The sequence below is a fragment of the Canis lupus genome, chromosome 1 (genome assembly GCF_011100685.1).
Source record: "Canis lupus familiaris isolate Mischka breed German Shepherd chromosome 1, alternate assembly UU_Cfam_GSD_1.0, whole genome shotgun sequence".
Classification (NCBI taxonomy): domain Eukaryota; kingdom Metazoa; phylum Chordata; class Mammalia; order Carnivora; family Canidae; genus Canis; species Canis lupus.
The window spans coordinates 31472535-31484768 of NC_049222.1; positions in this window are offsets into that span (position 1 = coordinate 31472535).

Sequence of the window (12234 nt, forward strand, 5' to 3'; positions counted from 1 at the left end):
TGCACCTAATACCACCCAACACGAACAGGAGAGATGCATTGGGAGCATATAATTAAGTAAACGCTACCATTCAGTAAATTTGAGGGGTTTTCAAAAGCATATGTCATTTCGCAATGGCTTATTAGAAAATTATGGAGCCTAAAATTAAGTCAATGTAAATATATAATGATACAACTAAATTAATAATGCTATGCTTAATTAAAAGTCCTTATAATTAATCATATGTCTACTTAACATTTGTGATCATTAAAAAGCCAAATAACATTAACTGAAAACAAGAATGATCACAAAATAATGCTAATGTTTCGCTGATAACAAAGTGACCTTCCTGATACAGCCACCTTTCCACCCTTTGCTGGTAGAACTGAAAATAAATGATTTGACAAGGGTTGGCAAGCAGTCTTCTTAGTAGTAGCTCTTTCTGATCTCAGATCTTGCCACACTGATGGCTGCTACCCTGCACGTTCAGAAGGCCTCTCTGCTCTTAATTCCTTTGAAAATAAGCCTGGATTTAGCTAGCTATCAGAGGCTCTCTACTCCTGGGGAAGAGAATAATAATTTAACAACTACAAACAGAAGCTTCTGAAAACCATTGTAGAATACCGAAAAGGGAGAGTTTAAGAGACTTACATTATCTCAACTTAAGTGCTATGTAGTAGATATTTCTTTCCCAGAGTAAATAGTCCTACATAGCAGACCCCAAATCCCTGTAAGGGATAAGAGTGATCTATCAAACTCATCGTAGGTACTCAATAAATATTTGCTTAATGGTTACCATTATCAATGGCAAATACCATTGAACTAACAAAATATTAATATTAAGGTCTTTCATTACTGTAACATACTTTTCTTTCTTTTCTCTTATAAGCTTTGAATTCCTAACACTATTCCAGGAATTTAGTAGCCTCTAGGATAATCCATCTTGTTTTATCTTTATTTCTGTGCTTATAAAAAACAGTTTATAAAAACCAATCTGATGTTGAAAGTATGGGAATCTGTTTCCAAATTAATGATGCCGCTAGGTGGGTACCTAATCTTACTTTCTTACAGTTAGAGTGCCTATTACATACTAATATTGATATTTCAAAGACAATCTTCTATATACAGCACTTGGTTAATATTAGCCAGTCTTCCTGACATGTGTCAAACTTGAGGAGCACCACGAAGCCACTTAACTACTTAGAAGAGAACCCTATCTAGAAACATCTGGATGTTTGAATTTTTAAATTGAAATCTAAATGCTTGAGTGACATTACCTGTCAAACTCCATCAGACTTTATAAGCCCAAAGAAGTAATTAGCTTTTTAAAGGAAATCTGTGGCAATGAAAACCACGTTCTGAGTTCCTAAGAAATCAATGAAGAGATTGAAATTAGTCCTGGAAAGATATCTCTGTTTATCAAATAATTCTTCTGTTTAGAACATCAGTTTTATCAACACTACTGAGACAAGAAAGGAGCAAATGTGGTATATGTGCCCTCCCCACCCATTTTTATTATTTCATCCCTTAATTAAATACACAGAATAACTGCCAAAGAGACTTTTAAAGTTTGCTCGTAGATAGATCTTTTCAATTTATACTGACAAAACATCAAATCACAGTTCTCTGAAATTTTTCTCAGGAAGATTTAATAAACGTGCATGACAAATACTTGCTAGTAACTGACAGCAAAAAGGCAAATATAAAGAATTTTTCATGTAATTGATAACATGGAAGGTTCATATGATGCTGTAAACTACAGTGTTAACGAAACTTTCCCTTTATCCCATTAAAAATGTATTCAAAAAATAATTTTTACATTTTAGTAGATTATTTCAATTGCACAAGATCCAGAGGCATTGATCCTGAGGGTAGAGACTAGACATTAATCTCACAATAAAAGGACAGTGGAAATAGAATGTCAAGGCTGAGAGGTTCCTGGCTGGTCAGTAGAGAATCTGACTCTTGATCTCAAGGTAGTGAGTTCAAGCCCCATGCTGTATGTGGAGCCTACTTAAAATAAAAGAAAAAAGAAAAAGAAATATGTATATATGTGTAAATATATATATATATATATATATATGCTGATAACTGTATGCACTCAATACATACTCAATTTTTAAGAAAAGATTTTATTTATTTATTTGAAAGAGAGAAAGAGCATGAACTGGGGGGAGGGGTAGAAGAAGAAGCCAATTCCCTGCTGAGCAGGAAGCCCTATGATGCAGGACTCAATCTGACATGGGATCATGACCTGAGCTGAAAGCAGATGCTTAACTGACTGAGCCACCCCAGGTGCTCCTTATTTATTTATTTTTTTTTATTACCTTTTCCCTAGAGGTTTGTTTAAATTTTGGAGAAATTGAGAAAGATCTAGACTACAATGGCTAAGATGACTGGTTTATACATCTACTCTTTCATTTTAAATAGTCCTGAGAGGAGTCAAGAGATTAGTCAACCCTCCAGTCTGTTCAACTAAACAATTGTTGAGTGCCCACTCCTTGCCAGGCATGGTGCCAAGCATTGCAAAGGATACAAAGTGAATAAGATGCTGTCCACCCCCAAGAACTTTATAGTCAGTCCACCAAAGGGGAATGACTATGGTACAAGTTCCAATACAAATTTCAATAAATGTCGTTTTTAAAACAATAGACTATAGTATCTTTTGTCTTCTTAGGAAGCCTTTGTCATAATTCACACCACGGAGAAGAAATTGCTATGGGCTTAGTTTCATGGATGGAGATTCATAGTAGAGAAAGATCGCCCCACAGAAAGAAAGAAAGAAAAAAGAAAAACAGAGACAAATTCTAAAGCCTTGCCAGGTCTTTCAAGCTGCTCAAGAGTCGACGAAGGTGCTTTTTTCAGCAGAGCACATTAAGGAGACTTTGGAGTTTGGACTAGAAAGCTAAACTGCTCTACATACTAAAGGAAGGAACTGGAGGTTCTGGAGCCTGAGAAGTGAGCGAGACCTTGGCAAACAGACAGGGAGAGGTGAGGACAGTCCTGGCAGCAGGTAGAAGGCTGGAGCTGCAGGGAGAGGGGACAGTGAGCAAGTCCAGAGACAGAGCAGTGAAGGAACTTTTAAACACTATATCTCATATTCCATTATAAATTGCCTGCTTTGCTTTATTATACATTGCCTGTATCCTTAAACTTTATCTTGAGAATATTGGCAGCCTTATGGGGCCTAAACCCACACTTTTTTTTTTTTTTTTGTAAATAGGCTCCATGCCCAGTGTGGGGCTTGAACTCATGATCTTGAGGTCAAGAGTCCCATGCTCTCCTGACTGAACTAGCCAGGCGACCCAACCCACATTTTCTTTAATCGAAAAGATGGAGATGAATTGCTATTCCGTTAATATACATAAAATAATATACAAAATATACATACAGAAAATAATAAATATACAGAAAATAATAAATACACATAAATACATGCAAATACATGCAAATATGTACACGCAGGGATATTTTATGTCTAGTTGTAAAATCCTTAAATAAGTGTATTTGGCCATCCTTGGACAACCAGGTAAAAGTGCTTTTCACAATTGTGTATTACTATGGACAAAACATCAAAACTGGTGTAGTGTTCCATTCCTACCATTCCATTCCTACCAATCATTTGCAATCTATTTTTAATAAACTTTGTATTTTTTAAAAGATTTTATTTATTTATTCATGAAAGACAGAAAGGCAGAGACATAGGCAGAGGGAGAAGCAGGCTCCCTACAGGGAGCCTGATGTGGGACTTGATCCCAAGACCCCGGGATCATGACCTGAATGGAAGGCAGATGCTCAACCACTGAGCCACCCAGGCACCCCTGTATGTACTTTTTAAAAATTCACATCATGGGATCCCTGGGTGGCGCAGCGATTTGGTGCCTGTCTTTGGCCCAGGGCGCGATCCTGGAGACCTGGGATCAAATCCCGCATCGGGCTCCCGGTGCATGGAGCCTGCTCCTCCCTCTGCCTGTGTCTCTGCCTCTCTCTCTCTCTCTGTGTGTGTGTGTGTGTGACTATCATCCATAAATAAAAATAAAAAAAAAATTCACATCATGTTGTAAATTATGGCTGCCCTGACATTCTTCACCTAATGCCAAATGTGGGTTGAGGAATTTGGGAAGCAATTGGGGTGAATTAAAGGAATGGAACTCTTCCATGTCTTTTTTGAACATCCATGAAATGTGAGATGTAATTGGGATTAGAGAACTCAGAACCAGCAGAAAGCAGAAGAAGAATGTACATTCTAAGAATTTGCAAAAATATAAGGTAGAGCATTGGATTAGAGTAGTGAATCTGAGTTGATTTCATTAAATTTCAGAGATGATGGTGATATTGGCATTTCATGAGGTGGGATGAGATAAAAGATCTCCTAAAAGATGCACAAGGTGCTAGAGGACTCTCAAAGGGGGATATGACACATTCGGGGCAGAGAGGATTAGAATGAAGGGAGAGAACAGGGCTAGGCCTGTTTCCTATATTAGTTCATTTTCCCTCAAATCCTTTTGCAATGAAGAGGGATGCTTAAAAGAGACACAGTTTTATTTAATCATTACAACCATCCAGCAGTTGGTTTTAGTCTCATTAATTTTTAGATTAGGAAACTGAGGCACATAGAACATAGTTCCATTCCCAAGGATGCACATAGTCAAGACTGGAGTTAAACTGGTGACTGGGTCACCTCTGCCTTACACAACACACAGAATTTTGTTCAAGAGCATGTATTCAAGTTCGATCTTGAAGTTCAGTAGGCAAAGATATCGTGGGGGACCAGGAGGAGAGACTCGTCAGGCAAAGGGCACCAGGTGAGCAAAGGGAAAAAAGAGGGGATTTGGTGATTTCAGGCTGGGAAGAGAAGAGGCACAAGGTTTTATGCCAAGCACACAAGAAGTACAAACTACACATTTATAGAACAAAACTGATCTGCGTCTCATCTCCACACTATACTCTGGACCAGGTGCAGGAAAAGGATGGAATTCAATTGACTGATTCACGGTTTTCTCAGATGGTTTGGAGTGGTCAGAAATCTGGAAGGTAGTAGAGGCTAAATTGTGGAAGGTTTTAAAGGGTGTGATGAAAAGTGTATACTCGATTTAATAGACCATCAGGAGACTAAGAAGAATTTAAGTAAGAGAGGAAAGCTGTACTTTCAGAAAGTTAACCTGGCAGGAAGGTGAAGAGTGGACCACAGCAGGGCATCCCAGACTTGAACATAATGCCATGTCAGTAAGTCTGAGATTCTGTATATCTAACAAGCTCCCTCCCTTAGGGATTCTGACACAGAGAGGCTGGTTGGGCTGGGGGATCTCAGACCTCCACACAGAGAAATATCAGAGTGGTGTGTGCTAGGCTGGGGTTGGGGGAAATGAGAAGACAAGTGTAGACTTGTCTGTGAGGACTTCTTAGTTCAGAGCCTCAGGGCAGTAAAAGGGGGCCGGTGAAGGGGTTAGAGAAGGAAGAAATGGTGACAAGAGGAGCATTGAGATGGCTCTTTGACCAAGTCTTGAGGATGGCAAGTGTCTGAGCTGGTGAGCTGCTCTTCCTTCTCCAGCCTTTCTGTGCTTACCTGCATGTAAGTGTTTGCTTCTTCTCTCCCATCGCTGATTAAAGGAAATTGAGGCTGTCTACTCCAGCCTCTCCTGGAGTCCTCTCAGAAGGGGAGAGTGCCCAACAGCTTGGCACTATTTGCTGACATTCCACTGAAAGATTTTGGGTGTGCAGATTGGGGTTCTGACCCATGATCTCCTTTTCCTCAGCCCTGACTTTCCTTCTCTGATTCCTTCCCTCCATCACCAGTCCTGGACCTGGTGGCAAGATCTACTTCTGTTCCTGCATCTAGTTCAGTGTATAGTGAGGGGGTGGGGATAAACTACTCTGTAAATGTTTATTTAGTGTTCTCTGTGCTAGGCACACAACTGTGTATCTTCTTCTCTCTTGGTTGAAGCCTCTGGACCAGAACTCCAATTCCAAACCACTTTAGTTGTACTTCCTTTGGACTCAGGCTTAGAATATCTCTTCCTTCCCAAGAGACCTTGGTTGACTCTGTTTCCTTCATTCCCTGCCTTCTGCTCGCTTCTTGGTGTCCACTTATTGATCTTCAGAAGCCTAGACTTCAAGCAGGTGGTGCACATAAGCCACTTACTTTCCCTTATTGGGTAATGATCATGACCAAGGGGATGGGTGACAATGCCAAGTGCTACAGAGAGCTGCATGACAGTGAGAACTGGGAATAGGTTATTGTGTTTGCCAGCTGGGAGTCATTACTGACCTTAGACTAGAGAGAGTAGCTTTAGTAAAAAATTGAAGGCAGAAGCCAGATTACAAGCAGTAAAATAAATGGTGGATGGCTTGGCATAGCATTGGCAAGTTTAAAGCAGTTCCTTGAAGAAGTTTGTTAAGATAAAAAGTAAACAAAAGCTTAAGCAAGTAGCAGAATTAAGGATTGAGGAAAGGAATTGTGAGTAAACTACAGGATTAATCATTTTAGGGTAAGAATTTAGGTTTTCTGTCAGAAAAGTAGGAGGCCTAGAACAAGTAATTTGCACATTTTCTTTTGGTTGGTGGTTTGGGAGTGGGGGAGAAGTTACAAAAGCTAACTATTGGTTATCTCATTAAGGTTCTTAGCAATTTCCAGATTTTGTTGATTTTTTTTGCCATCTATAACACCTCTGCTAGAACTTTCTGTGAAAATAGAAATATGCTGTGCTATGCTATACTATATAGTAGCCATGAACCACTTGTGGCAATTGAACACTTGAAATGAGGCTGTGACTAAAAATCTGAATTTTTAATGTTACTTCATTTCAATTAATTTAAATGTAAATGAAAATATCCACATGGGGCTAGTGGCTAGTTATTGTACAAGGCAGATGTACAGAGTTGCTGTTGTCTGTGGTAGACATATTTTGGTATGATCCCTCTCCAATGTCTCCTTGGTAGAGAAACTATCTCATTTATAGTTTTTGTAATGAGCAGTCATAACGACTGGACATACAGGATCTAACTGTGGGTAATAATAATAATCGATCTAAACTGGGTCAGTTAGGTACTTTTTCAAGAATCTGGAATTGAGATACTGAAAGACTGTGTTCATTTGCCTGTCTCTAGAGGCATTTGAATTTGTAACTTCTGTTTTATGGCAATCTATACAGATTGGAATTCCAGGCATAAATTATGGTGGTAAAGGAGACACTTTGGGAAAAAGAGACCTCCTGAGCATCCCTCAGGTCTTATAATGTTGCTGAATCCCTACCTTGCCTTGGTATCATATTTTCCTCTGCTCATCCTAGGAAAGTGCACCTACCCTACCAGAGACAACAGGAATGAGGGGGCCTGGGCAGAAACTAGAACAGACCCTTTACATTCTGTGAGATTGACTAAAAAGACATTAGGAGCTGCAACAGCTAAAAAGCAGAAGACCCTTGGAATACCTTGGAGCAACTGCTGCCACAAGATTTCTCTGGCTTCACGGGCTTGACTAGACCAGTAGTTCTCAACCTTGACTGCACACCAGAATTGTTTTGGGACCTTAAAACATAGATGTCTCAAAGATTATAATTTAATTAATTTAGGGAGGTCCTGGGCACTACTTCTTAAAGACTGGAAAGTGATTCTAATGTATAGCCAGATTAAATACCACTGTCACGCTTTGTGGCATTAACCCCTTCCATTTCAGGTCTTTGTAACCCTCAGACAACAGCCTGGACATTTGGTCTAGAAATTATATTTCTTAGTGCCCACCTTGCCACCTTCACTGTAGATGCCAGTCTGGCTCTTCTCTGCACATAGCATATAACCTCTTGTGACTAAGTTCAATGATGTTGAAAGTTTGACTCTCAGCAGGCAACACAGACCATTTGGCCCAAGCTCAATAAAGGATAATGTAGCCTTAGCCTCTCCCTTACTGAAATTGCAACAAAGACTTAGGAAAAAGAAAGTGGAAGAACTGAAAACCAAATGAAACAAATCTACGGAAGAGAAGGGAGAACTATGGATAGGGTGACCAGTTGTCCTAAATTGACTAGGGCTGGAATTGTTCCAGATCTTACTTTTGGTGCTGCCTTTGATGCATAGACATTTTAAATTTTTTTATGAAATTCAGGTTATCTATTTTCCCTTTGATTGCTTGTGCTTTTGGTGTCATATCTAAGAAAATGTTGCTTAATCCAGGGTCATGATAATTTACACCTATTCATCTTCTAAGAGATTTATAGTTTCCACATCTATGTTTACATCTTTGATCCATTTTAAGTTTTTGCATTTTATATGAAATGGGATTCAATTATTATTTTCCTTAAGTATATCCAGTGTCCCAGCACCATTTGTTGAAAATACCATTCTTTCCCCATTGAATGGTCTTGACACCCTTATAAAAAGATCAGTTGATCATAAATGAATGAGTTTATTACTGGACTGTAAATTGTATCCCATTTTCTATATGTCTATGGTACCACTTACGCTACCTTCATAGTAAGTTTTACATTACTTACTATAGCTTTGTTAATAAGCTTTAAAATCAAGGTATATGAGTTCTCCAACTTTGTTTTCTTTTTTTTTCTATTTATTTATTTATTTATTTATTTATTTATTTATTTATTTATTTTTTTCCAACTTTGTTTTCAAGATTCTTTTGGCTCTTCTGGATCCCTTTCATTTCTGTATGAATTTTGGGATAAGCTTGTCAAAAAACAGAACTTTAAAAAATGTTTATTTATTTATTCATGAGAGACACAGAGAGAGGCAGAGACATAGGCAGAGGGAGAAGCAGGCTCCATGCAGGGAGCCTGATATGGGACTCCATCCCAGGACTCCAGGATCATGAGCCATAGGCAGACACTCAACCACTGGGACCACCCAGGCGTCCCAAAAGTTAGAATTTTGATAGGGATTGCCTTCAATCTGTAGATCATTTGGGGAAATATTATCATCTTCACAATATTAAGCCTTCCACTCTATGAACACAGGATGTTTTTCCATTTACTTGGATTTAAAAATTTGTTTCTTTCAGCAATATTTTGTACAAGTGTTGTACTTCTTTAGACTTATTCCTAAGTATTTTATTATTTTCCTGTTATTATAAACAGAATTTATTTCTTAATTTCATTTTCAGATGATTCATTGCTAGTATATAGAAATACAACTGATTGGGGCATCTGGGTGCCTCCGTTGGTTTACTGTCTGCCTTTGGCTCAGGTCATGATCTCAGGGTCCTGGGATCAAGCCCATTAATGGAGCCCTGCTCAGTGGGAAGTCTGCTTGTCCCCTCTTCTCCTCTCTCTGCCCCTCCTCCTTCCTCTCCTCCTGACTTGTGTCCTCTCTCTCCATCTCAAATAAGTAAATAAAATCTTTTAAAAAAAAAAAAAGGAAAAGTGTCTTTAAAAAAAAAGAAATACAATTGATTTTTATATATTGAACTGGCTCATTATCTCTAATAGTTTTTTTGTGAATTCTTTAGCAGACTTTCTTGTCACATTCCTGATCTTAGGGGACATGCTTTCAGTTTTTCATGATTAAGTATGATGCTATCTATGGGTTTTTGTAGTTGCCCTTCTTATTATTAGGTTGAGGAAATTCCCTTTTTTCCCCTAGTTTATTGAAGGCTTTTACTGTAATACTATAAAAGAACAGTGTTTTATCAAATGCTTTTTTTCATCTACTGAGATAATTATGTGGATTTCCTCTTTATTTTATTAATATATTGCATTACACTGATTATTTTCCATTTGTTGAAGCAATTTTGCATTCCTGGAATAAATTTTGCTTGCTTATGATATAATCCTTTTCCATTATTTCTTGAGAGCAAAAATTTTACTTTTACTTCTTTGTGTCCCCCAAAGCACTCAAACAGTACTGCAATTGAATCCAAAATTAATGCCAAGACATGCAATCATCATAATAGTACTATCATCTTTAACACTAACATGAGTACAAGGGGATGATAGTTTGAGCTACAATGACAGGTCCAACTGAGAAATCTCACTTTACAGAATAAGATAAAACCTAAAGACCCCTAGCCACAGGGGACTTTTAAATTTTCTAATGTCGCTGAATAATCCTTACATTCCTGGAATAGGCCTTGTTTGGTTAATATTCTCTATTCTTTATACTTTTTTAATGTTTTATTAAGAATATAGCCACAAGAAAAGAAAATTAAGTGTCCAGTTTAGTGAATTCTCAAATCAAAACATCTGTTTATCTAGTGACTAGGTCAAGAGGCAGAAGCTAATCACCACCTGCATAGAGCCCCCGTCATGCCCATTTTAGTCACCCCACCACCCACCAAAGATAACCACTATCCTAACTTTTAACACTTCGGATGGGTTTTGCCTGTTTTTAAAGCTTCATATAAAAAGTGTCATCAGGATCATTCCACTCAGCACTGTGTGAGGTTCATCTATATTGTTGCATGTAGTTATTTGTTGTGTCTTTTCCTTGGTGGATAACTTTCTGGCTTATGAATATGCCACAATTTTTAACCATTTGAATATTACTGGGCATTTGGGTAGCTTTAGTTTAGAAATATTATGAACGGTGCTGTTGTGACTATGTGACTATTTCTGTCATGTTTTTGATGAATGTGCCTTTTCTCTTGGATATATACTCAGGATAGAATTACTATCCTCAGGTTTCTTACAAATATTACTTTCTATTCATTATAATGGAGACAATTATGTTTTTAAAATGAATACCTCAATTTGTCATGAACCTTTAAATACAACGCTATAATTTTTCTCATTCTGGGAACATGTAATTTCTTAAGTAAAATTATTAGCATGTATGTCATACTTTATTCTGGAGTTGTCTGTAGCTACACTGACTAATGCAGTAGCCACTGGCCACATAAGGTTATTGAGCACCTGAAATGTGCTGTAAGTTTAAAATATACCATAGATTCCAAAGGCTTAGTACAAAACAAAGAAAGTATAATAATATCTCATTGATAAGTTTTATAGGTGGTAATGACAGTATTTTGGATATACTGGGTTAGAACATATTATTAAAATTAATTTCACATTTTTTAATGTGGCTAATAGAAAATTTTAAATTACATAATGTGGCTCATGATTATATTTTTATTGGACAGTGCTGGTCTATACTTTGCAATTAAATAAATGAATAAAGATTGTCTTAATATTTCATATACACCTTTCTGAACATTCTTCTTGACAGAGATCATACTGTAGGCTACTTTGTACCCTCCAATCCTGGCACACCATTGCTGGCACATCCTCAATATTTAATAAATACTTCTTAACTGTTTAATAAACTTTATTTTTTGCTTGTAAGTTAAAATTCCACATTGTTTAGCTACATGATGATAATATTCCTAAGAGAACAAGAAAAGATGGCAAAAGTCTGTATAGAAACTGAAAGAGGGTCTGGGTGGCTCAGTGGCTGAACATCTGCCTTCAGCTTAGGTCATGATCCCTGGGTCCTGGGACGGAGTCCTGCATCAGGCTCCCCACAGGGAGCCTGCTTCTCCCTCTGCCTTTATCTCTGCCTCTGTCTGTGTGTCTCTCATGAATAAATAAATAAAATCTTAAAAAAAAAAAAACTGAAAGTGTAGAAATTGGGTATGAAAAATATCTCCAATAAAAAAAATTTTAAAAAGAAAAATATTAAATGGCAAAAAATTTAATATTTTTCATCAAAAAACTTTCTTGAATTGTAATTCTTTATAGATTCACATGAAGTTGTTATGCTTAGTGTAGCATATGTATATAAGCAAAGTATTTTCAAAGACTGAATCCATTTATATATATATTTTATATTAATAGGGACTTTTCTTTCTTTAGGGAATCTGTTTCTTTTTCTGCCCATTGGTAGAGTACAGTGAAACACTAATTACTTAATAGTCGTAGCACACTACGGATTGATTAGTCATTTCACTGGATATTATCCAAGGACCGCAATCACAGCCACAGGCCAACTAGCCAGGTCAGAGAATTGCTAAACATGGTAATTTCTTGAATTATGATTTTGCATTATGTAGACTTTGAAAGATATAAAAGGTAACTTCTCAGCTTTGTTTTAGTGAGAAAAAGATAGGCCTCCAAGGATCTCAGAGTCACTTTACACTTCATCTGACATGGGAAACCTACACTGAATCAGAATCTTTTGGTGGTGAACAGAGACTCATTCAAAGTTGTGCCCAAAGGATAGGTGTTTACTATGAAAGGGAAACCAGAATACAGTTTGCAAAGTGGATGGATCCAGTGAAGCCTTAGAGACCTGGATACTCATATCCCCCTGGGG